General features: G+C 41.1%; 2 long non-coding RNA genes across 4 annotated transcripts in view; one reads left to right on the forward strand and one right to left on the reverse strand.

Moving 5' to 3' along the window:
* The window catches only part of LOC111251612 (uncharacterized), a 39954-nt gene extending 23451 nt beyond the window's left edge, over window positions 1-16503 (forward strand). Inside the window, exons 5-8 of the long non-coding RNA XR_015328076.1 lie at window positions 12999-13205; window positions 15324-15873; window positions 16088-16195; window positions 16395-16503. This is a non-coding gene — a long non-coding RNA (uncharacterized LOC111251612). The remainder of the gene's footprint in view (window positions 1-12998; window positions 13206-15323; window positions 15874-16087; window positions 16196-16394) is intronic.
* Window positions 13822-25042, reverse strand: part of LOC111251884 (uncharacterized) — a 35045-nt gene continuing 23824 nt past the window's right edge. For 2 of the 3 annotated variants that reach the window (XR_015328073.1, XR_015328074.1), the window contains exons 7-8: window positions 23369-23549; window positions 16820-22820 (exon numbers count right to left, since the gene is read on the reverse strand). This is a non-coding gene — a long non-coding RNA (uncharacterized LOC111251884). Of the gene's footprint in view, window positions 14402-15436; window positions 22821-23368; window positions 23550-25042 lie in introns of those variants that run through there. The other variant, XR_015328071.1, reaches the window with a different exon arrangement.

Below are 25042 nucleotides of genomic sequence, written 5' to 3' on the forward strand. Positions count from 1 at the left end.
GCCAAACTATATATGACAACAACTGATAGATAGAATGACTGATGTGGATATCGGTTGAAACAGTATCCGGCGAAACGTAATAGGTTTCATTAGTTAATTGATCCATATACCACACATGTGTAGAAAGTGCTCGAACAGAGCCTAAAAAAATACCCATTATGGAGCCCGAAAAGTGTTTCCCCTACCGAATTTCACCTACTAAAATCTTCCAGCTGCTCCTATAGCTAGGCTAGTACTGCCGATAGAATCCAACCTGTCTTCAGATGAGAAGCTGGAACGGCGAAGAAGACGATCCGTGCAGCATTACGGGGTGTTTACCACGGACTTGAAAGTACCAGGTCAGGCTATAAAGACTTTTTTTGCTTCTAACAGGCAGATACAGTATATATATATATATGCTACAGGAAACTGTTAGCACTATGTCCTGAATTATGGTTTCACGCATTTTGTGTCTCATGCGGACGAGTAGACAACAGCTTCATGATTCCTCCTTTGCCTAGGTAATCGCGAAAAGAGCAACACCTGGGGGGTAGCACCGTAAAGTTAAGATTGCAGCTCCGCCTCATGGCCAACTCCATTTGCAGTAAAACACGGTTAATTTGAAGTTTATATGGCAAAAATCGATTAAAAAAAGTACTAAACAATTGAGTCAAAGCATTAAATGATTTCGGAACAATACCAACATCTAGCCATAAGCAGACGAAGGTAGTGATATACACAAAAAAATGACGAAAAACAGGATTGCGTTTGCTTGAATTGACTAATGGGGTCAATTTGGGCTAATAAATGTATCGAGTTTTTATGGCGGACGGCTCGCCGTCAGTGCGATACAAAGAGTGCCAACATTCGGGCTCTAATCTAGATCACTTCGTGCATCATAGGCAAATGTACCGTCATTGCACGATCGTGCGGGTAGTAAGTGAATTTGAATACTAGTTCTGAATGAAAAAATGACAGTTTGTGCAAGGTTCCCGCCGATAACTATTAAGAACTATGCTGGCTTCTAGACTTCAGTTAAGCGTACGTAAACTTCTTCTATTGAAGTAATTTGCATCTTTATAATAAAACATACATTCTATGATCCACTCTAGTGGGCTCCAATAATACATATATTACTAACTAATATCTATTTATTAAACAAGTATATGTGCTTAGTTAATTGTATCGAATGATTAGCACTTTGCAGAACCAATTGCTTGGCTTTAATCTTTTAATAAATAAGACGTTTTACTACAGTTCTCAAAGGTATCGATTTTTTACCCGTCTAAAAGAACCAGAAGGGGTATTTCTATCGGATTACTTCTGCTTCAATTCAGCTTGATTGTCGTTAAATAAATCGAAAAACGTATTTGGTAGATTATGGCTCTTGCCGGCCATCGCTTCGTAGTTCAAGATATCTTTCATATGGGACTTCTCATTTCCAGTTGCTTCTCGATCGTTCGCATAGAAACCGGCATCCGCCAGCGCTTTTTGCTTGGTCACGTAGACTTCGTTTGGAATTAGGCTTATTTTTTTAGCGCCTGCTGCTCAATGGTCTGTTATTGGTAATGAACGTCAGCCACAGGGGCCTGTTCCTCAATATCCTTAGCAACCTTGTTTTTTGCGTCGTGGCGTTTTTCTCAACAACCTTCTGATGCTCGGTGGCACTGAACAATTTTGTTTTTAGCGTCTCGCTTTACTGGTAATCAACTATAATTGTCTCAGGAATCTTTGATTTAATTACCCGCAGATACATCATAAACAGGCGCCAAAATATTCAGGTCATATTAGAAAGATGTCTCTAGATTATTGTCCAAACTGATCGATATAAAATGTCTGTGACATCCGTCTCTTATTGGATACATAATGAGGATCTTGTTGAAAATCAACAGCTTGTTGTATTTCGGAAAGAAATTTCGGACAATGTCGTAAACACTTTTGGATGCAAAGTTGTTTAGGACTTCGATACGCTCAACATGGGTCAGGATGCAGCCTGACGTCCCGCAGGAAACATGTTTCATCTCGTCGGTTTGAATTGTGACCTAGATGGGGTAAAATATAGTAATTAAGGAGCTTGGATTTGTCGTGTGGACCTTAAGCGGAGCACCGTCCCCTGTAGTAAATACCAACGTGTTTTCTTTCAACTTGACGTAAGACAAGATTTGAGAACCAGATAAAGGTCAAAATTGCAATGGCAAAATGAAAAAATAACACTTACGGTTTCCTACGCCTTGCTAAGCTGAGGCATCTGGTCTGTCACCAGAACAGTCGGTCGTCTCGTAGCACCGTATTATATCTTATATATCCGACGTGGGCCAATGAATGGAAGCAAAGTTGACGGATTGCGGGCTCTGCTCGGAACAAATAGCTTGTTTTCTTATCTGAATCTGAGTAATGCTTTTTACGTATGATCTTGATGATTTTAATCAAAGAACTATAGTGTTGATAGAACAAGCATAGCCGTTCCGCCCGATTGAAGCTTACCGATGAGCTAATTTTCATACATAAGTTAGGCGAAAAGTTCGAACGAGTTCGTCTTTTCAATTTAATTTGGCCAGATACCTTCAAATAGTTGAAACTGTCAGCCCAAAAACTGTAAAAATTTGCGTAATTCCGATTCTTCCCCAGAACTTCCAGTAGAATAAGTAACAAGTAACTTAAAAAGTAGCATTTTTTGTTAGTTTTTAATCACATATGTAGTAAAGCTAATGCCACAGGGAACCACTGAGTCACGTAATCGTTGCTCCGAAATCATTGTTCTTCTCTTACGTGGGACGACAACCTTCCACAACTCTGCGCAAGCTTACCTGTGTCCCCCTGTATTAGATTATACAATAAATATTTGCTATGCACGCAAATATTTATTCTTACGCGCCTAATTTATTTACTATCCCACAAATGCACGCACATACAGTACATGATGTGTAAGCAAACAGCAGAAAACAGGCAACCATATCGTATATTATTATCTCAGTGTATATTTTACGTACATGAAACAACGAGAACGGCGACTCGGGCTCTATAGCTCGGTTGAGTTATTAATACTTATCATCTTCACTTTAGAATTTGTTCTTCGGAATTTGTCTTCTTATTAATGGGTGCGTTTCCAGTAGCTCGTTGCGGTATTACCACCGTTGACGGTTCACATGTTGCCATTATTGTTGTTATTGTTGTAACCATCGTCTGCGTCATTCGTTATGTGAGGGATGCCGAGTCGAGATCGTGACAGCGTCGCCACTTTTATAGACTCGACTTGAACTCCACTGATTTATTGAGTTTTGGGCTAGCTGCTGCTAGCGGGCCCAATGACACAGGCAGGCCAGGCAGGCGTTTGCCTTTCTCCGCATCCAGGACGACCTAGGAGCCGGCAAGAATCGGGCTAAGTTAACCTAGCGAAATCCATATAGGTTAGCCGATAGGCAGAGAGCGACTGGCTTCTAATAATGGTAGAATAAAGCAGCTCTCAATAATCGCCAGTGGCAGCCAGTTGGAGGGTTCACAGAGTGAAGTACCAGTCGGATTGTCACAACATGGCGTTTGGTAATGTGGACTCGGCTTAGCCAAGGGTCTGCGGATACGCCGCCGGTGCAGTTGCTACAATTGCTATTTCTGCGACCGTTACATCCACATAGCGATGTTGCTGAATTAATGACTACGGAGCGAATGCTACGAGCAGGATGAAGTATGCCCCGGAGGGACACATGTTATGCTTGCCTCATCGTAACAACTGGAGAACTAACCAGCTAGCTTAGCAGGAGGGAGAAGCTGAAACTGTCCCTATCTTAAACAGTCTCGGACAAGGGTGCCCTTTCTACACCCATATTTGCGCCCCGCTCGTCCGCTGTCCGCGACGACAAGTGAGGCTGTCTGAAGGATCTGAGAATCTTGAGAGCTTACAAAAAAAGAACTAGAAGGCCTTGAGCTAATAAACTGTCTAAATCTTTGCAAATCCTTGCATAGGATCGTCCCACAAAACAGCCAGTAGACTATTTAGATTTTTAGTGTTGAAGACGATAAACAGGAGCATAAATGAAAAAGATAAGCTACAGGAAAAAACAACAATCGGAAACACATACTGCAGGAGAAGAGAAAGCTCGCTATAAAGCTGAAAGCTATAAACTTCAGTTGACTACACACGATTGGGTTTAAAGTGAACCGGGGCGTAGTTGATGGGCAATAGGTAAAATGACGCATTGGATTAAATGGGACATGGGGCAGACAACGAAGCAGAGACATGGTCCGTATTTTGCCGCAATAGGCTTCCCATTCCTACTATTATTGAATTATCCTTGACGACGGGTATTAAATCGCTGCCTATCAGTCTAGCAGTTTAATTTCAAATCCTTCAGTAGCCAAGAAAGTTTTGAGAGTGGATCGCCAGTAGGTCAGTTCATTGAGTTATTGAAATTAAATGAGTTGGTTAAAGTGCACAGCCATAATGAAAAAAAACCAAAAGTGATAGTGTTCTTAAATTTACATATAGCAGTCACCTCGAGAAGTGTGACCGTGATAAAGATGTCCTGTTATGGCTAGTCACTTGGGCTTTACATATTATACACTAATGTTTTTTGATAGAAAATAACTATGAACTTTTGCTCATAGCCGTTTACCGAACTGTTTTCGTGCTCTTCATACGGAAGGTACAATATGAAGGGGAGTCGTTCGGGAAGCTACCTATTAAAAGCAATACTGCCAATTTTTTGCTTTTACGGTGTGGTTACGTGCATGTGCTTTTCATTGGACCTACGGTGATATATTAAGAACATTTGGAATCAATGAACGGCACACGGTAAAAAGGGATCCCTGGCAAAGAGTAGTGTTTGTTTCCAAGCAAGACTGGACCGTTCAAATAACGGTTCAACCATGGGTCTCAACTTTCTCTGGATCCAATTTTGTTTTTACCACCGTTTTCAGCTTTGATATTTTATGGTGTCAAAAAAATGTCCTTGCTTGTTATTCTGCGTGACGGGATGACTTAATTGATAAATATGTTATTTTTACCAAAATTCGATCCCTCTTTCCCTCCGCTTTTTTGGGGAATTACGTACCACGTAAGTATTGAAGCTGCACTCATCCTAACCATCGCTTTCCTCTGAGAGCATTCTATTTGTACTTGTGCAAGGCCAGACGAATTCAAACAAGTTACTCGTAGCAAATACACGCCAAAAATAATTTATAATCAGTTGTTTAAAGTGCAAAGGTTTCATGGAATCTTATCGAAATAGCCATGATGGATAGACTTCGTCTGCTCTGTGGATACTTCATTTGTGGATACCGACGCAGCTCCCATTGTAAAGTGGGTTGTTAGCAGCTGCTTCATGCGAGAGTGCCATAAGCTACTGCGGCGGCAGCGGCGCCCAAGCGTAAATGTCGAGTCGAGACTGGCCGAGTTTGCTCGAGCAATCCTCACCAGCAATTGCCCTACAAAGTTATTGCAGTGTAGAAGTGGACATCGGGTATAGCACTTGACGGCTTTTGGCAATAAGCAAGTGCGGGCGAAAGAAGCGAAACAAGAGGGCTTGCCCAAACTGTCACAGATCGAAAGTGCGTTTGTGTCACCGGCACTAGTCGGCCTGCGAATTCTTGTGAGATGCCCCTTCCACCCGATCGAATTTGGACCAGACTTTCGTTTTGCGCAGATTCTTTTCCTGCGTCTAACCTCTTATTGGTTTCCGATACCATCTGTCACTGATAACAGGCGCATACTCAGTCAAATACGGGCAGACAACCGCTCTCACGCGAAATAGATTCAGTTGCTCCTAAAAGAAACACGTATATACATGATGTTCGTACATTGGTTAATGGTAGATAAAGAGGGACATGCCTACAATGAGCAAGACCTCTGCGATATGGAGCGAAGCGAAAAAGGAACGTAAAATGCAACTGCCGTAGAGGCTCGGGTGCCTCGATTAAAGCGTTCTCTAGGCAAAATTAATTTCCGTACAAAACGAATGTAGTTTTATATTAAAGTTGAGTTAAGCAGCCTTTCCAAAAGAAACTAACAATGGTCAGATTCGAAAATAAGAGTTTAGGAAGGAAGGTGGAGCATTGTATTATACGCGTAATTATAGGCATGGGAAGAAAAATACAGCGAATTCGTTGAATGTTCGGGTTGAAAGATTTAATGTAAGGTAATGCACGAACAACATTTTTTTCAAAACAAATAAATATGTTCCGTTAGTCTGACTGATAAGTAAAACTCGGTTATCCAGTTATTACGAAAAGCGTCATTTATCGTACTCGTTCTCAGAAAATAAATATGAATGCCCTTTGAAATCTTCTATCTACCTACATTAGATATTATTCGAGAAGTTTAAGTAAAGCAAGTTTCCGATATCTTATATTTAAATACCGCCATTGCCACAAACATTAACTCAATTTAAGCAAACGCATGGCGTCCACTTATAATGTTGCTCCACACTCCCACATATATAAACGCCCCTGAATTTTCTATGCGTTGTGTTCTCTCTTTCTTGTGTTACGCCTCCATTAGTTCCAGATGCCCCTTGGGCATATACAGTTTAGAAATTGGAATTTGCAATCATTTCTAATTCGAAAATCGTCAATGTTATCCGCCCCCGTCTTGTCTTGACCTGATAACTCAGCTCATGCAGGACAAGCACGTATTAACTATCATTGCGCACCACACGATAGTTATAGTGAGTAATCTTTGGCTTTTTGGTTGGTTTGGATAACAATTGAGCCTTGTTTAGGTTAATGTACCAACACCAGAAACAGAGAAAGGGCATTTTTACTGTATATCTTTGCCTTTCCCTCTCCTTCCACAGCACATTCTCTGGTTTCGTTTAGTCATAATACTCAGCTAGACAAAAAAGCTGAATCGACAGGGGACAGCTCACGGCTAGAGTAGCTAGTAATGCCCCATGCAACGTTTAGCCTTGAGCTCTCCTTCCTCCTTTTTTCTCTCTTTTTCTTATTGTTTTTTATTTTTCTTCATCGAGGTTGATCATAGCACGTGAACGAACTTCTTGCAGGCTGCCCCACGTAAGCTTGCACGACCAGCGTCCATCTGAGCATGGAAGAGTCATCAACGGACCACGTTCGAAGGGGCCTTCGGTTGTCGAACGAGTTGTGTCTCTGCTTTGATGGACTCTACCGTTGGGCAAATGAACGGCCAAGATATACAAACGAACACAGTGACAAATCATTGACTCTCCGTTAGCCAAATAAAACGACTGATTGTTCTCTCAACGCCACTGCGAGGTGTGATTCCTGCGTGCGCAATCGATCGTACGAGGCGGATAAACCAATACATAGATACGAAGCATAAGTGAGGCTCATACACAGGCATATTCTGTAGCGCTTTGCGCGACGTCCATTGTTACGACTCAGTGGGAGCCGACTGCACCTCAGCCATCGGCCTGACAATATTATTCTGATGGACATTTTTAATATTTCATGTATTTGTTTCGGTTTGATTGCCAACGGATTGTTTACCCGCATTAGTTGCATATGAGGCTGTATTGGATGCCGTAATCGACGATGCGTGTAAACAGGAGGGCACGTGTGTCTATGAGGTAGGTATACGTGAATAACAACATGCCTTATTTGTATTGCGAGGCAGTACACAACACGCAAAACAGAAGCGTCTCAATTTTATCGGTCGAAAATCACCACCGAGTTGTTCAATTGCTACTGGGTACCTGTTTTACATAATGAAATATTGCAGCATGCTCGGAATGAGTCGTAATAAATTAAATAGCTTCATTTGTACACGTGATGGGAATAGAAAAATCCTTGTTACATCTTTCTAGGGCACCGGTGGATTGTGTATTATACTGCCCTCAGGAGCCAACCTGCTAAATAAGACAATTATATAGTATTCTTTTGATGATTGAATAGTCAATTTATGGCTGTTCGCAAAATAACAACTATCTTTACGACGGTCATCGGCGCCAGTAGTATTCGTTGGCCGCTTCTGGAAGATCATAGTTGTTGCTGTTATCCTTCGTCCTTCCCTTGGTGTCGTTATCGCGTTTCCGCTATCAGACGTCGCCGACTCTGTCACTGCCACATTGTGTTATTTTTTCTCCCGTCTGAACCTTCTACCCAATCGGCTTACTTACTTTACGCCTAATCTTTGTCATTATCTTCGACTGTGGAGGCGAAAACCAAAGAGAAAATACGCAGTCAAACAGGCTGAACAATTTTCGTGCAAGAGGCTGGCTTGGCATGCTGGTAAATTTCTCTGTTCCTAGAGAGTTGACTCCGTTTGCCTTTTTACTGTTACTGCTGCGAATGATTCAAGGGGGAAAAGAGCTAGAATCATACCGACGACAAACGGCTTGAGAGGGCCATAACAGTTCGGATCGGATGAATAGGGTTGGTTGGACTAGCGGTCGACGAGTCAGCTAACTAAGTGACCAATGGATGCCAAACGCTTCATAGTGCATAAAACTGAACGAACACCAAAGCAAAACTGACAGGCAAACGTTGCTGACACCTCGATAGCGACTGCGGTCTGCCAACGTATCATCTATGACTACGGGGGGTACTAGTGAAGCTTGCCTGGCGAGCGTTTCCCTTGGGCAGCAAATCTGAGTCTGCGCACAGCGATGAAAAAAGATAGCTGAACATAAACCCAGAGGAAAAACTTGAAAGTACCGACCGCAGACGCCTTCGATAAAGCTCGATGGTTGCTGTAAGCGACTTCTTTTATACAGCGCCGGCCTTAGCATGCCATCATATTTCTTCGACTTAACCATTTTTTCAGGCTTAACCCTTCGTCCGGGGTTCATACACTAAAAGACCGCCTACTGCTGCACAGACAGTAGAGTCAATCAGAAATGAATTAGCCATTTGAGGATGCCGTTTAATCAGTTCCTACTTAGCAGCGTAGGTGCAGAGTAAAAAAGAGAGAGGATTCCCAAAGTCGTCGGTTGATGTAGGCCTGAAGAGAGCTATCGCAGTGACTCAGCTGATTCGTCCTTGCACCGGCTCTGTTCGACCTGGGGCAAGCGGGGGTTTATCTGAAGCAAAAGTTTCTGCCGCCAACTGTTCACTCCGTATCCGTGCGCGTGCCCTCGATTCAAAAGAGGCCAAAAAAGGAAGGCCACAGCCACTTAGCAAACGTCCATGACAAACACAAAGTCTGCCTATGCCCTGAACGGCCACAGCCATTGCGCTCATCGTCGTTGAGCTGAGCGTACGAAATTGGTTGGTTTGCAAAAAGTCGACATATTTTTGGAAAGAAGTCGGTGGGATCCTCGAGAAAAGGACTTGAATTTGAAAACGAGCAGAATTTGACAAAAAGGTGAGGGGTTAAGGCAAGAGCCTACGCCAGACGGGAGGCGGCAAATTGAGAAAGGCTTCTTCTGTTTCTGTCTAAATGTTGACCTCAAATAAACGGTTAGAGTGGGCGAGCTGCGGGATGCTAAACGAAGCTATAGACTCTACATGATACATGCACATGTGGATGAAGTACGCAGGTGGTGATGAAGTTATTGATGGTTACTGATAGAGTGGCTGTATGTCTAAGACAAAATACAGTAGATAATCTATGCCTAAGGTAAATCAAACGATAAAATCCGCTGTTTCCTTTGTAAGGCTAATTCTATTGCTAGCTTTGTCTATCTGTTGTATTTAAACTATGGGCATGATTGTATTCCAGTTTAGTGAAACAAAAATGTAATGGACTAATATAATAAGGACGGAAGAACCCAGCAAATTTCATTACGTACCACTTCATATAGAGAATTATTGCTAATAAATTGTTGGTAGTTGCTAAAACGCAATATCAAAGTTTGCACTTGAAACTGGTTATTATAGGTCTTCATTGAATTCAGATTGTGCAGTCACCTACGAAGTTACATGATAGGTAAAACTTCGGTCCTTTTCCCGAAACGCCTCGGATTCGATTACTCGCTGAACGACGTGCAGTGCGGGTTGTGTGTTGGAAAGATATGAAACAAAGTAGTTGGGCTTGCGTGTCTGCAGTCGCTAAAGGACGACTTGTTGTGTGTTTCGCGGCTCTATACCAGACGGTTCGACTGCCGACAGCCATACCGTCATGGATATTCAACTTGAAAAGTTTACCTTTACAAAATATGCGGCTTGGATACCTAACATGCATTTGCACCAAGTTGCACACAAATAGCATTTTCTTTACTTGAAAAGACTATTTAAATTTGCCGCGAAAAGAAGAAATATGATAGACTTCTGTGGAATTAGTACACTCGTTCTGCACGGAGTCGCCCAAATGAATGACTCAATGGAACACGAGCCATGAACTATCGATTCGTTTTTCCTATCGCGATTCTAGACCAAACAATATGCCGTGCTGCAGTGGCCTGACAGGGCAGATGGTTTATTATACAGGAAATGGCTTTAGGCTCATCTATCTCTACAACAGGAAATATGGTTCTAATTTCATCTGGCCAATGACAGAGTAATTCGAAGGGCTCCATGCTTCATACTCTTACTAGAAAGCTACGGGCATGATCGTTTTGATTGCCATGGCAAAATTATCTCCCCGAAATATATACCCCGCACACTATATGACGGTTAGCATGCACTTCTTTTGATATCACAGGTCTCGCGAAGTAAAGTAATAAGAAAATCGTTAGTCAAGCATCTCAAATGATAGTAATGTATAGGTAATGGAACGTACAATACGGCCTCAACAAACCAGGTCTTTACTGATTTTGTTTAGAGCTTAGCCAAATGTAGTAGCTTGTGGTATCAACTTTACCTAAACAATATAGCCTCTATGCTTCCAATGTTACGTCCGGTATCGCTGTTAAACATTCCACTGGACAGCTGGCTCCCAACACAAAATGAAATCTGCCTACGTCCGGGTTCGGACCTATGTTCCTAAGAGAAAACTCACCAAGCAGTCACGAGGATTCCAATTCAACCAAAGTGGTACTTATCGTACAATATTTTATGGTTGCTGATAAACGTCAACTTTCGAAAAATTTTCAGTACTTGTTGTTCAAGCATTACGTGCGGTCTATGTACGCTGGGTACGCAATTGTATACTATGCTAACATGTGGTGCATGCCAGGTTCTGCATGAGAAGGCGATGCACTAGGATATTAATATGGTTAAGGAATTTGAAACAAAGAACCTAATTGAGAAGATTAGACCTTTTTGTATTGTTGATATTGGTGTAAATGCGGACCGTTTGTGACCTTAAAGGGTAGCTGCGGCGCTGAGGACAGCGGCTCTTTCACTGGTCAACAGATAACTTTGTTCCTTAAACGGGTTTCAACATAACATTTCCCGAGGCGTCGCCGCAGCCTCCCTGTCGTGTGCACATAGCGCTTGTGAAAGTTGAAAAGCTATTGTCTCTGCTATTTTTGGCGAGCGTATGATTTTGTCGCGTTCATGCAAAGTGCGTATTATTAAAAAATAGGAATCTTAAGCACGAACATGTACCCCAATATCTGTGTGAAAAAAGATAATCTGTTGCGATGTATTATACAAATACACAGTATGAACGGTTGAAGCTAAACGTAAAAATTTAACGCTTACTGATTAAATGCCTGTTCCTTAAAAGTGAGGCCGCTAGTGAAGTCCTTTGAAGATTGGTAAAACACTAAGTAAGAGGGGTCTTTCAAAAAACGATAGCTTTCTATAGTTACCGAATCGGGAAGTTGACAGAAACAGCTACATTTCAGTATGGAAAAATGGCCGGTAGTAATTAGCGGAGCTTCCCATCTATGGCAGCGTGCTTTACGTGACTTTTTCCTGTTAATAATTATCCAGCTATCTCCAAAATGTACCGACTGTGTATCAATCTATCAATCTCGACTTAATCTGTACGAAACACATTTTGTTAAGTTGTTCATTACATGTGTGTTATTATTATTTTATTATTAGAACCGGCTAGTGCTCTGTTTTACCCGAAAGCTTGTGATTATAGAACTTTAGGCTTTGATCTGAGGTAGCAAGGTGTAGTCATCAATGCTCTAAACTCTTCTTCTGATGACGGGAGCATTATTTCGTTGAAGGCCTGCTTGGCCAATGGCTTCACCAGTCATCGACAGAGTCCACTCTCATTTTCGAGAACGAACTTTACTACCGGGCGTTCGTTGTTAGCACTAATACATATCTCGGCCTGCAAACCCATTATTCTTTGATGAGCCAAAAAAATCTACTCACAATTTTCAACATACTATATAGCTGCACGTAACCCAGCATTATTTTTACAAAGTTCCCTAAATGCTTCACGCCCGTAAATTGTGATGTTGCAGAAATATTTTCCTAATAATTTCTTATAAACTCTGTAACAGTTGTTCTGCGTTGACCACCGTTTAAGTATCTTGACATCGGTTCATTTAGGAAAAAAACATGTTATCTTCGATTCTCTCCAAGTTTTACGATACATTATAGTAATTGTTTGGATATATTGTTCCGTCGACTGTAAGCTTACAAATAGCGTTGTTTGCAGAGACGCCGTATAGCTTGCAAACAATCGGACAGAGCAGTGAACAGCCGGAAACGCTAGGAAATCGACCGTTTTCCTACAAGTCACATAAGTCTTTACGATTTTTAACGAACCCTACAAACACTTAGCTTTCGACGATTAAATCCAATAACCACGTTTTCTAACTGTCGTTTAACACCTATTTTACGCAAAACCAGCTATGAATGGATGCATAAACAAAGTGACGTTTTTAGAACGATGGCTACTTGGTGTAATATTATAAAACGATTTATTATAGCCTTACCATTTTATTTGTTGACTACAGACATATTGCTACGTTTAGCTGCTTGTCTACCACTGGTTTTTCAGCGAATCGACAACTTACCGTAACGCTAACGAACAGACACCCGAATAGCATCAAAAATTGCATCGATCAGTACCTGCACGATGCGAACTAAGTATTCAGCACAACCGGTCACCGTATTCAGAAGCCGCACTTGAAAATTTGTAAATCTGCTAGGTTCCTTCCAGTAACTTTGCTTTCTGGTTGCTTCAAGGAAACACGTTCTGTTGCTCGTTCCCTAAACGTGTTTTAATCTTACTCTTGCTATCCTTTTTCTTTGGTTAGTTTCAGCTTGCTGCGTCCCTTTATTACTGCGTTCTCTGCAGATTAACGTTTGCCGCCGCTGATGATCCATACTTCGGTCCCCGCCTTTAGGCCGATTTCTTCAGTCGGCTGCAGTGGAATGAGTGGATACAAAGCTGGCCGACTTGGTTCCGTCGCCGCTTGTTTATCATGGGGGCATATTCAAGGTCATCCCTCATCTTCAGAAAGGTCCTCGAATTTCTATCTTTTTTTTTTTGTTTTTTGTTATGTTTATGCTTTGGTTCAAGCACACTATTAGTTGCTCCTGTAGCTGTTATTCCTGCTCCTGTGAAGTGAACTCACCGAACCCCGCTAAACCACTCTCAATGCTGCTCTGTCGAAGGAAACTTTTTGAGGCATCTTTTCCTCGTGGACCCAAGTATCAGAGATAGCTCAGGCGTATGCAGAAAAAAGGTCAAATTTACTTTAGTCGGCATTTGATTAACCGGAAGACTGAGCGACTAGCTGGCTGAAGAACCAGTTTGTGAGCTTTGCCTTTGTTGGCAAAGAACGTACTCGTCCCAAAGACCTAAAGAGTTAACATAATGGGAAGGTTTAAAAGAGAAAACAAAACGAGGGACCACTATCGAGATCGTGAGGCCTGTGGTCCGGCAGGGTGCGCTTGGCACGAATAGGCTACAACGAACAGACAGTCATCGTGAGGTTGCAGCACGAAGCTGTTTCGACATAGTTAACTCTTCGTTAGGTAGCCAAAGGCACGACACATCCACAGCTGACGAAAAGGTTAGAAAATCAAGTATGACACAAAAATAATCTCAATAGCGGAAAATATTTGTCTGCAATAACAAGTGTTGCTTTTATTATTCCGTTTTTTTACCTATTCGATCATATAATTAGCAAAGCAATTAATACGAACTGGAAAAGGGCGAATAGGAAAAGCTATCATGAAAAATGAATCGTGCTTAGTGAGGCTGTATTCTAGGCAGCCTAACGTCCCGTGCTCGCTTTGTTGGGCATACGTGACTCCTTGTTACCTCAGATTCTAGAAATGCTCGCCATACTATCTACAGATATGACAAGATTTGAATTTGTCAGTCGTGTTATGCGCTTGGCACAAAACACCAACGCGTACGATTCTTCAATATCGACAGATTAGAATGCACGACGTCAGCTACGCCAACCATTTAGGCGGGTCTGCTTTCGTGCGTTGTTTCATCATACGAGCTTAGTCGACCTCTGAAAGCCCCTTCATGAATGCCTATGTGTAATTCGTTCGAAGATGATTTCACGCGGTCTGCACCTCAGGTAAGCAGACGTTTGCTAGGTAATAGACGAATGCCGACAAAGCTGGCTGATGAAAGACTGCTCACACGTTGCTATTAGCAGTACACGACCTTTGGAGAGTGAGCGACAAGAAAAAATTACTGAAAAATAGCAAGTAAAAAAAAAATAAATAAAGACGAAAAGGGAAAGAACAAATGCCTGTTAAGGAACATATTGGGAATTCGGTAATTCGTTAATTTCTACTACGGTGCGCTTCAATGAAGAAAGTAATTCATCTAGTGTAATAACCATTGATACGTTTATTCGTTTCTGCCCATAAAAGGCCAACGATCAAGAGGCTTAAGTACCTATCTTAAAATGTCGTCGTAATACGACTCAAACGTTTGGTTCTACGTTTTCAATTATAGGGTAAAATGAAGTGCCTTAACAATGGAGCAAAGGAATCACTAAAATTTACGATAGGTCAAGGTTTCAACTAGTTTGATACCTAGCGTTTTGTAGGGAGCTCAAATATACGAGCACATAGTGAGTGCCAAGATAACCGTACGAAGCAATCCATTGGAACCGGCTGTGGCTAGATTTCCTAAGAACCGATTTCACCAAATAGATGGCACAGTCTTGTGAAGGCTCTCAAACTGAAGGACATCAGGATTTCAATTAGTGAAAAGTGTTCGAGCACTCAATATGTACATTTGATATTAATTTGTGCGTGTAAGTGTATATAGATATTTACTGCTTGGCCAACTATTGCAATTACATTACTAACGATCGCGTTTGTAGATATATTGCAACTGGCCTTTGTAAACCGTGGCATAATCTAGTTTTAAAATAATACAACTCTCCGGCAACCTTTAGAGAAAATCCCGCAGAGCTTCAGCTACCCGGAGCCACTACGTGCATCTGCATATAAATATGATACGTATGTTGTTTAGCTGAGTGTTTGAATTGATCCCATTTCCTTTTTTTGTATGAAGCATGACAAGCATAGTAACACTGTTTCTATAACAACTCACTTTTCGTGAGCAACTCTGACTCGGACTAACAGTCATGTTTTTTTTACAGAGGCGTTTTTACTAAATCTGAATTTAGCCACAAGCTAAATGTCGCAACCACTACCGGACCCTTGCATGCGGGCGCCTTTCTGGATACGCGGATGAAATAGAAGCAATACACACCCATAAAATTTCTAGTCTCTTTCGCCGTGCTGTTGTAACTTCATAGCTTCTACTGCTTCTACCTGCTCGAAGGCTGGACCCAAAACGACGATACGCTCGAATCCTTGCCTTCTGCCGCTGCTGTGGTTGGTTGCTAGCACCAGTATTCTCGGTGTCATCGTGCAGCTCCGTGAGAGTGACTTGGTAGAATTGCAGTAGCGCAATTTGCATTCGTCGTCCGACAGGTGGACAGAAGCTGTCTAATGGCGGGGAGTCTTATGGGGATGGCCTTGTAGGGCTTGGTAGAGCCCTAGCATAGCTGCACCCGAGAAGAAAGTTCTATTTGGCACCCGCTGCCCTACGCTGTTATATAGAACCGTAACACTTCTCCCCTTGACGCTCGACGCCGGCCTTTTCTTCATACGTCGCGGGATTGAACAGAAAAGAACAATCAACATGTAGGTTGTTCAAAGAATCATTAGAATATTTGCAAAGTGGTATTTGACAAGGCTCAAAAAACGTTTCACTGAAGATGGTGAGGACAATCATACCAACATACTATCTACAAAACATCACCGAAAACGTTGAGGGTCTTACGCTGAAATTTAATCTATCTAAGAAAGAAGTACTGGTCCTACTCCTAAATCCACAAATATTTCAATTTTTCGCAAGTACGGTATTCTCTTCAGGCAACGATCGAAATTCGCGCAAAATTTCAACCCCACTTCGTTTCCTTCTGTTGGGTCGCCCCTGTTTTTGTTCTTTCCTGATTTTGTCATGGTAAGTTGAGCTTTCTTGTTTCTCTTCTTGATTTCATCGCGCTGGGGTTGCGGATTTTAAATTTTGTTTTCGAAGTTTATGAAGAGTATGATTCACGAAAATCTAGAATAGAATTGTTTTTGTCATGCGTGATCGTATATTTTACTTAGCTTTTCTGTATGAGGTTACTGTCAAGCTAAAATTGCCAATTTACTTTCAGTAACTTCAGATAGATCGTTCGATTTCGAGTTTAATCAAGTAGAATCAAAACCCTAGTAGAAGCCCAGCTGACCCAGCAAACTCCTGTGGAATTTGAGGTACAATAAAATCCTATCCTTCATTCTAGGTCTATACTAATTGAAAATGAAACCAAGTAGAACGCCCAATACATTGATAAATATTTTTCGACGTTAAAATTGACATCCATTACGGAGTACGCCTGTATATTAGTAGGACGAATTTCAGATATTTTGTCCTACTGCTACCTATACCTGAGAATCAAATCATGCATTTACTTTAGAGAGCTTTAGACTGATTAAAATCTATTTGCAGCATATCGACTTGATATTATATACAGCGCAGTGACTAATTTTCGGTCATCAAAAAACATTGCAAGTGCGTAATTTTCTATATACTTGAGAGGCAAAAGGAGTTAAAAACCCGCTCTAAATTTTAAAAAGCTGAGCAAGCTGCTAGGCGTATAGTGGCAGCGGTTCCACTCTGGGCCATAAGTTACGGTTACAATAGGTACACGCACCGACTAAGCAATCTTCCTCCGCTTCAAAATTTCATAGATAAAATATAACGTATTTAATCAATCAATGGCATAACCCTGAGATTAGCTCGCAATTATTAACGATACTGTTTGTTTATTTTTTATTTTATTTTATTTATATTAATTATCCAACAGTTTATATATAGCGGATTTTGGCAGTATCACCTTAGTTCAACAGAAGGTCAAATCTGCGTTTGTTTGACGAGAGAATCAGTTCCCTGTTGTACGACAACACCATACTAATATGGCTAGAGTGCAAGCGTACTACACTGGTACTTCGATGCGTCACTAGAGGTATATAGTATACGTAAATATCATTAGATTATCCAATTTTTTTTTAAATGAAGACATTTCGGAGATAATTCCGACCAGAGCAGAGCAATTGAAACAGAACAAAAACTCCACTGAACAACAAGCATTCTTGAGGAGACAAAGCACCCTCGAATGGGTGTTTGTGTGCGTCCAAGTCTACCATTTCGTTCTCTATTACCGATTACTATCGAGCTATTAACGACACTGTTTAGCGTGTGCGAAAGGACAATGGACTGGTAGAAACAAGCAAAAAGCATCGAAAGGAATAGTGTATCTCTACCGCAATTCAGTCATGGCAATGACGTATCTGTCTCCGTATTCAAGGTCTCCCTTCTGCGGCTTACAGCCCGTAGCATCAGTTGCTCGAACTCGCTTTAGACAGATCGAGATTCTGTTTGCCGAGCGCGCCGGTTGTTTAGAATTAGAAATTTAGCAATTGCTTAGACCGATGTCACGAGTTAAGCGCGAGAGTACACCTGTAACACAGGCAGATGCGGTGAGTTCAACGAGACTCGACCCGTCGCAGATACAGGCGGGCTGACAAACAACATCCGAATGAAAATAAAGCTATAAGATTCGGTTATTCGTTCGAAATTTCCTCACAATGACGTCGTCACCAACGGGAGTAACGGTAGACGGCGATAGGCCCCATTGGAGCAAAGACTGTCTTCGTATCTGTTACTTTCCGACGCTGACAATGAGGATGACACAAAGCAATAACAACAACAACAACAGCAGTAAGCGACCTTTATCGTGAGCGCGCACTGGAGGTGTCGTCATATAAACATAAGCGACAGGCAATTAAAAGCGAGTGATCCGTTAAATTAAATGAGAAACTATACAATCTTGTTCTTTTGTGAATTAAATATATTTTAGGTGGCCAAGTTAATTGTCAGCCAGGCGTGGGGTAACGGAAATCAACGATGCAGTTGCCATGTTACCTATAGTTTTTTAGGGTGCTTCCTCTAATAATTTCAATTAAATATTCCATAACACATAGGTTGGAAATAGATTATTAGATTTTGTAATAATTATACCTTCGAGGAATTACGTTGAATTGCATTTGGTATCTTTTGTATGCCGGGCATAGCATTAGAAAGTGGATAGTTCACTATTTCGCCTATACCGGATGGGCTAAACTTATATTTGGACGGTGTGCACCGTGATTTCAACGAGTTACCCACACGAGGTCCCGAAATAGTCTGCTTTAATTCAAACCCTATGAGACCAAAGAACTGACAGTAAAAAAGAAACGTTATTACATCACGAAAATGATTGTTCTGTTGAACCGATTACTCTCGGGTCCGTTGTGATCAATACCATAGATCCCATCAATGTCTTTCATAAACTACAACGCAATACGCCCTTTTGTGTACTGCGCACCGGGCGTTTAGATACGATTTGTGCATCCTGGTACTATTCTGTGAAACTACTAAACACGGAAAGTGAACGTGGACGCGTAAGACCATGACCTTCCGACCTTTTTTCTCACGAAACCCACGTTTCTGGCAAAAGAAGTTAGTGAGTTCCATTTCTAAATTTAGCATAGTCCAACAAGACACACAGTGTGGACATTCAGCTCGCAGGCCCGTTAAGCTCAAACGACGCCACCATAATAACGAAGGAATAGGATTAGAAAAAAAGGAACTAGCCAGCATCATCCTCTCTATACGAGTGATATAAACAGCCAAACAGGGATTCTTGGCGTTCCAGAGCTGAAAGAAAACAAAATATCGCGATGCAGCATTGAGGATCAGGACCAGGACTCGTCGCGTATGTGCCTCAAAAGAAAAAACTCTGGGCTGGAGTTTTCAGACGGCCCGACGAATTCGAAGCCAGAATGGGCGGTCCGTTAATTAGCTGGAATATACCATTTTGCTGACCAGCTCGTTGAGAAGGTTACACGCGCTTAAAGGCAGGTCGGAAACGAAGGCTGCAACGAAGCGGTGCTGTAGTCGCACCTCTGGTTAAATATATGTCGTAGCCGTCGTTCGTCTGCTACCGATAAAGCTGCTGCTGGTGTTATTAGGAACTAGAAATGAAGAGAATGCCACCGTAAAAGAATGAGGCCAACAGTGCATTTGTCGAGGAGGCTACCTGCGTACCGCTGCCGTGTCAGCTGAATAGTACATGAATCTAACATAAAGAATACATGCGCCTGCATGATCAGCTGCAATCAGCCGTACAACGTTACGTGCTTTGAACATGAAAAGACTTGTTTTTTGAGGCGAATCCTTGGCCTTCCTACGACGCAATAAAACTAGGACGGACAACCAGTAGCGGTAGAGGAAAACACGATAAACAGTTTTTGGGGAGAGACGAGGTAGCGAACAGAGGCTGTCAAGAAGGACAAAAGCCACCTGGTAACAGGGATAAGGTCTGGCCCGTATTAAACCTTTCTAAACAAGCACAAGCAGACACAGCACACCAAAGCATCAGAATGTCACAGCCATCAAGACCATCAAAGCTGTGAAACACTAGACAGGCCGTAAGGGGATGGCCCTACAAGAAAGTCCTAATCGACTTAATAGTGGCGCGACAATGATATTGTTTTAGTTTTGAATGCAGCGGAGAAAGAGGAGTAAAATGGAAATTATGTTTTCGTTGTGACGGTACTTGTACCCGTAAAGGGACTATGAGGTAATCAAAGTTGACGATAGACTATTTGCGGTGTTACATAAAAATAAACAATATAATCGTTGTACAAGAACTTCTGATCAGGCAATCTCAGGTGTATATGAGTCCGGCTGACCGTGCTAAGAGAAGTTAAATATGGGCAGATCAATCAAAATAATGATTTGCTATCAGCCGAGTCTGGCTTAGAATTTGCTTTTCTTTACCTGGCGAACAAGTAGCCTTTGTTTTAGTATTGCCGCCATTTACGCGTCTAGAGGATTATATATTGGCCCAGAGGTTAAAATGGTTAGACCGGTTCATCATCCAGGTACCTTTTGGACAAAGCTTTTTAATTTCACACGGCTTCCATTGCACTGCGGGATTTCCAACAGCATCTCCTTATCGAGTGTGATGATTATCACGGTATAGCACGCCCCTTTACTTTCAGACGAAAAAGGCTCGTTAATCTCATTTAATCCCCACAGGGCGATTTAATATCTGTGTGGGTTAATTGCGTTGTCTGCTGTCAATGAAAAATCGCATTTATGATTAGAGCGTATACCGACTTAAGCTCTTGTCCTGCTTGCAGGAACTGGCGGGCAACCGTCTGGAAACAGTGGCTAAGAGTCTTCAGGCATTGTAAATATTACCATTGGAAAAACTCCTTATTGGCGCCCCTCAATATTGACTATTCCGTTACGGTGGGAGTGATGATCATCAAAATTAGATGCCCTATTTGTTTTTGGGAGCACAAATTCGAAATATTACCATGTATTCGAAGGCCCGTAGAGGTGTTTTAATAATTTTTCTCTTTTGTTTTCGTATTGTATAGCGAATAAAGAGGAATGACTGTACTAGCGTACGTGTATCTATTTACCAGCTAAAACAGACATTTGAACACTCTGAATTACTGATACTTATAAAAGATTCAGCTCCATGTCTTTCATTTAAAAGCATTTGTAATAATAGATTATCTACTATGAAGCTGTCAAACGAATGTTAGCCATTTGGGTCGAGTAAGCATTCAGTACGGCACCATTCACAAGAACCCTGACTACTATCCCTGGAAATCCTTGCAACTACAAACACAGACCAACAGAACAGTGAGAATATTGCAGGAACTAAATTCCTGCAGCAGGATACGATATACTGCGATACAAGAACACTAAATACTTAGGAGGACGTTGGCTCAATCCGGTTACTCCTTGTGTTCAGTTGTCCAATCGGAACTCCGGTTGTGGGATGGTGTTGGAAACAAAATCAGAATGAATATTGGCCGCATTGAATTTTTGTTATTTCTGGAAAGGGAGACAATTGTGCCCCGTATATGGGTCTTTAGCAGTCATTAAGTTCACGATTCAGAAGCGATGGATTTATTTTTCGTTCGCGTTTTGTGTTCTCCCGAAAAATACTCGGGATATGGTGTTTTATTCCCCACCTAGCCCTACTTACCCCACTTGATCAACAAATATTTAATAAACCTTCAGACGCCGAGCCTTTGATATATTGGCCAATACATCAAAAGCATGAGCGCCGTTTTCTAAAACATCGGGCACAGTTGGGATATAGGCAGAAGCATGGGGGTTTTATTGGTAAGCTTCATTTAAGCATTTGTGTTTTATCAACCGCTTCTTAAGTTTTAAGTGAGATATTCTAATGACAATGAAAGTCCGCCATTGGGGAAGCAAACGTTTACAAAAACATAACAGCACTTACAGCGGTCCGTCGAAGTCATAGTAGAAAGGATGCGATTTTTTAATAGCAAAAGTAATTAACCAATATGGCGATACAAAATTCATCACTATAGTGTCATTGGTAACACTCACTGTTAATAAATGATGTCTGTCCTCTCACACAGGAATGAGAAATAGCAAATCATCAGGTTGCAAGCTCAAGATCCCATTCAAATGTATTTTAATTTTAGTAGAAAATAAGGGACCAAGTGAGTTATGCCATAGACGTAGTTAGACCCATAAAAACATACTGCTACCGTTGCAGTATCTTTTTATGGGTAAAATAGGCTCCAGGTAGCCTTTTACTTCGTCGTTGTTGGGTTTTTTTGTTTTTGTATCGTATATCTATACAGAAACCAAAATGTTGGCATACCTGCCGCTGGCCCACGTAGGGCTGCGACAGTGTATCGTGTAAGCCTTACGTCTGTGCAAATCTTTGGATGACCGATGGCTGTAGTCTTTCTCGCTGGCGTACACAGACGGGCAACATATGCGTAAAGGACAAATGTAGAATATTTTACATATGTGTCCTTTATATACATATACAAAAAAGTCTTACACCGGGCGGTGACCATTGCTCGTATAACCCTTTGCCAAACGGAGATTGCAAATGCGACTCTTGTAATATTGGTACCAACAACAGGATCTAAACATATCCATCGACTACGCGTTCCTTCAAGACTGACGGGCGAATCCTCGTTTCGTAAAAGCTACGGTCAAACTCAAAAATTTGTTCCAAAGCGGCAGATAAAAATCGGCCTGAAAACTAAATTGGAAATAAGTTCACGACATTCGAGGTAGCATTGATTTGATGTTCATGCTGAGAAACGCGTTCAAAATATTAAAACATCGCTAAGTTACCATCACTCTATGGGTACATTTTTACATTGAGTCATAACCAAGCTACGTGAAAGATAATGTTAATGATATAATATTAAATATTAAGCGTTAAAATACCAAATGCTGATAGCACCTCTCTCTAAAATAAGCAAAACGCATTTGGCATTACTAGAAATAAAAATATTTAGCTAATAGTATAACTTCAATATAGGAACTTACCAGTACAGCAGAACCTGACTACGACCTTACATTTTGACTTCGAGCGTTAATTAGGAATGTGTACAACTACTGTAGATCGAGCACGTGGCTTGTTGCCAATCTGGCAAGTTAACCAAGGTCGAACTCAGTAATTAGGGCGGAAGGAAATCGCCTGGAAAACACCAAGTGCAATATATTTTCTCAAATAAATAATTTAAGCATTCTCAAATATGTGTTTAAATAATATCATAACTTCAGAAGTGAAGTTGTACATCAGTGCAAGAGCTGCCCTGGATGTCCTGGGCCGCCCTCAAGCGTAAATTAGAAAGTTATCGCCGGCCATATAACCTTAGCAAGTCGCCTCTCGTTCGATTAACGAAGCTAAACGATATTAGTATTTAGAAGAGAGACCACATGGCAATAGGCATCTTTTTTGAAGCTATTTGAATAAAAAAAAGTATATATATTCTCTACTTTTACTACAACTTGTAGTAAAATCATAGTGGGACATGGACATGGGTATCATGGACATGTATACATGCATCGGCGAATTCAACGTATCCTTTTAGTGACAAAACGCATGCGCACACCTGGCAAAGTATAGACCTCTGCCTAAGTACATGTTGGGGATGTTTTTTTTTGTTAATCTCTGATTTGACTGAAAAGATTGCACGTAGCGGATTGTACTCTGGCAAAGCGTCTAATTGCTTTGGTACGTACCACTGGGAAAACGAGCACAGCTATGTATATTCAAATCAATTCGATACGCTCCGAGAAACGATTAAACCTAGACTGGGTGTGTGGCATATACGCCGGTGCGTCTGACCTCAAAATCAACTTGTTACGCAGGATCGCTTGTAAACGCTAATCGCCAATATCTTTCTAATTGCATGAAACCATTCTGAAAACGAAAAAGACCGAAACGAATATATGTTAGGCTTCATGCGTTGTTTCGAGCACTCTGGGCATATTCAATCGTCTTTTTTTTTGTGATTATTATTAGTCGTCTGCTAATAGCTACATGTTATAGTGGAAGCTGCTTCATCGAAATTTTATTAAAAATGATCTAGCATTGTAAATTTCGGCTTTTAAAAGTATTTTTCGAGTGCTATTTTGTCGAAATTAACAATAACTCGTTTTGTCAAATTTATTTAATATCGTTATCATTGACAGATGAAATTATATTAATATACTATATTAAAAAAAATTTTAATGTTTCCGGAAGTTCTTAGTTGTATTTTATACCTTTGTTTTATACCTTTACTGTTGCTATATTAGTATATTATTTTTAATTAAAAAATAATATACTAATAAATAATAAAACAAAGGTATAAAATACAACTAAGAACTTCTGGAAACATTTCAAAAAATAATTGAAATTTATTCGAAGAAGGAAAAACCTAAGGCAGAATAATTTATCTAATAATATGACTAGATTTTTAAAAGAAAGTGATTAATAACACAGCAAAGTATTTGAACGGATCGAACGATGCACAGTTGTAATGAGGCTAATGCACCAAGATAACAACGTTGGAACAAAGGAACTCAAGTTCAGGCTCGAGCAGGTCTGAGGTCGCCAAGGTTGCACAAAAAGAGAGAGAGAGAGAGAGAGAGAGAGGTTTTAGAGAACACTGTGCTATCTGTTAACACAGACAATATATATTTATATATATATATATAAACATATATTAAAACTATGATCGTATGTATTTATAAGTAAAAATAGACGGATACCGCGTAATATCGTTTATCATTCAGGTCAAAGGGAGACTGCAGCTTAGTCCCGATATTGTAGCTAATACCACCAGAATGAAGCGTAAATCACTGCAAGTATTACTGGTTCATGTACAATTATCAATCAAAATATTATAAGCGTAACCTTCTTTTTTGGCCGAATCGAAGGCCGCCGTGTCAAATCAACGAACCTCGCGTATAGCAAATCGTGCGACGTGGCCAGTGCCCTGGTGGCCTCATCCATTAGGACGTTCTGCTTCTGCAAGAACGGTCTCTCTGGAACCTATATAGCTTCATTGGAATGGCTTATACGCCTTCTAAGTAACTGCGTAGTTTCTTATTTAACAAACCAGAAAGTAGGCTGTAACAAACGTTCTTCTTCGTTCTTCCTTATCGCGATGAGGGCGTGGTTGGGTCTCAAGAATCGTTAAGTAGCGTTACTCCGTGGGGCTGGGAGCTATCGGTATATAAATATCTATTAATTAGTGGTAGAATAAAGACGTATGCTCGTTGCAGATTCTATCTGGACCAACGACCTTCCTGTTGCATAAAATCCAACTAGGCTTACGTTGCATTAGTTCCAGCGATGTTAAAAACATCGCGTTGTACTGATATTCACTTCCTACACAGCAGTATAAAAGCACCAAGCGTGGTATTGTG

Source organism: Varroa destructor, unplaced genomic scaffold (genome assembly GCF_002443255.2).
Source record: "Varroa destructor unplaced genomic scaffold, Vdes_3.0 BEIS01000005.1, whole genome shotgun sequence".
Classification (NCBI taxonomy): domain Eukaryota; kingdom Metazoa; phylum Arthropoda; class Arachnida; order Mesostigmata; family Varroidae; genus Varroa; species Varroa destructor.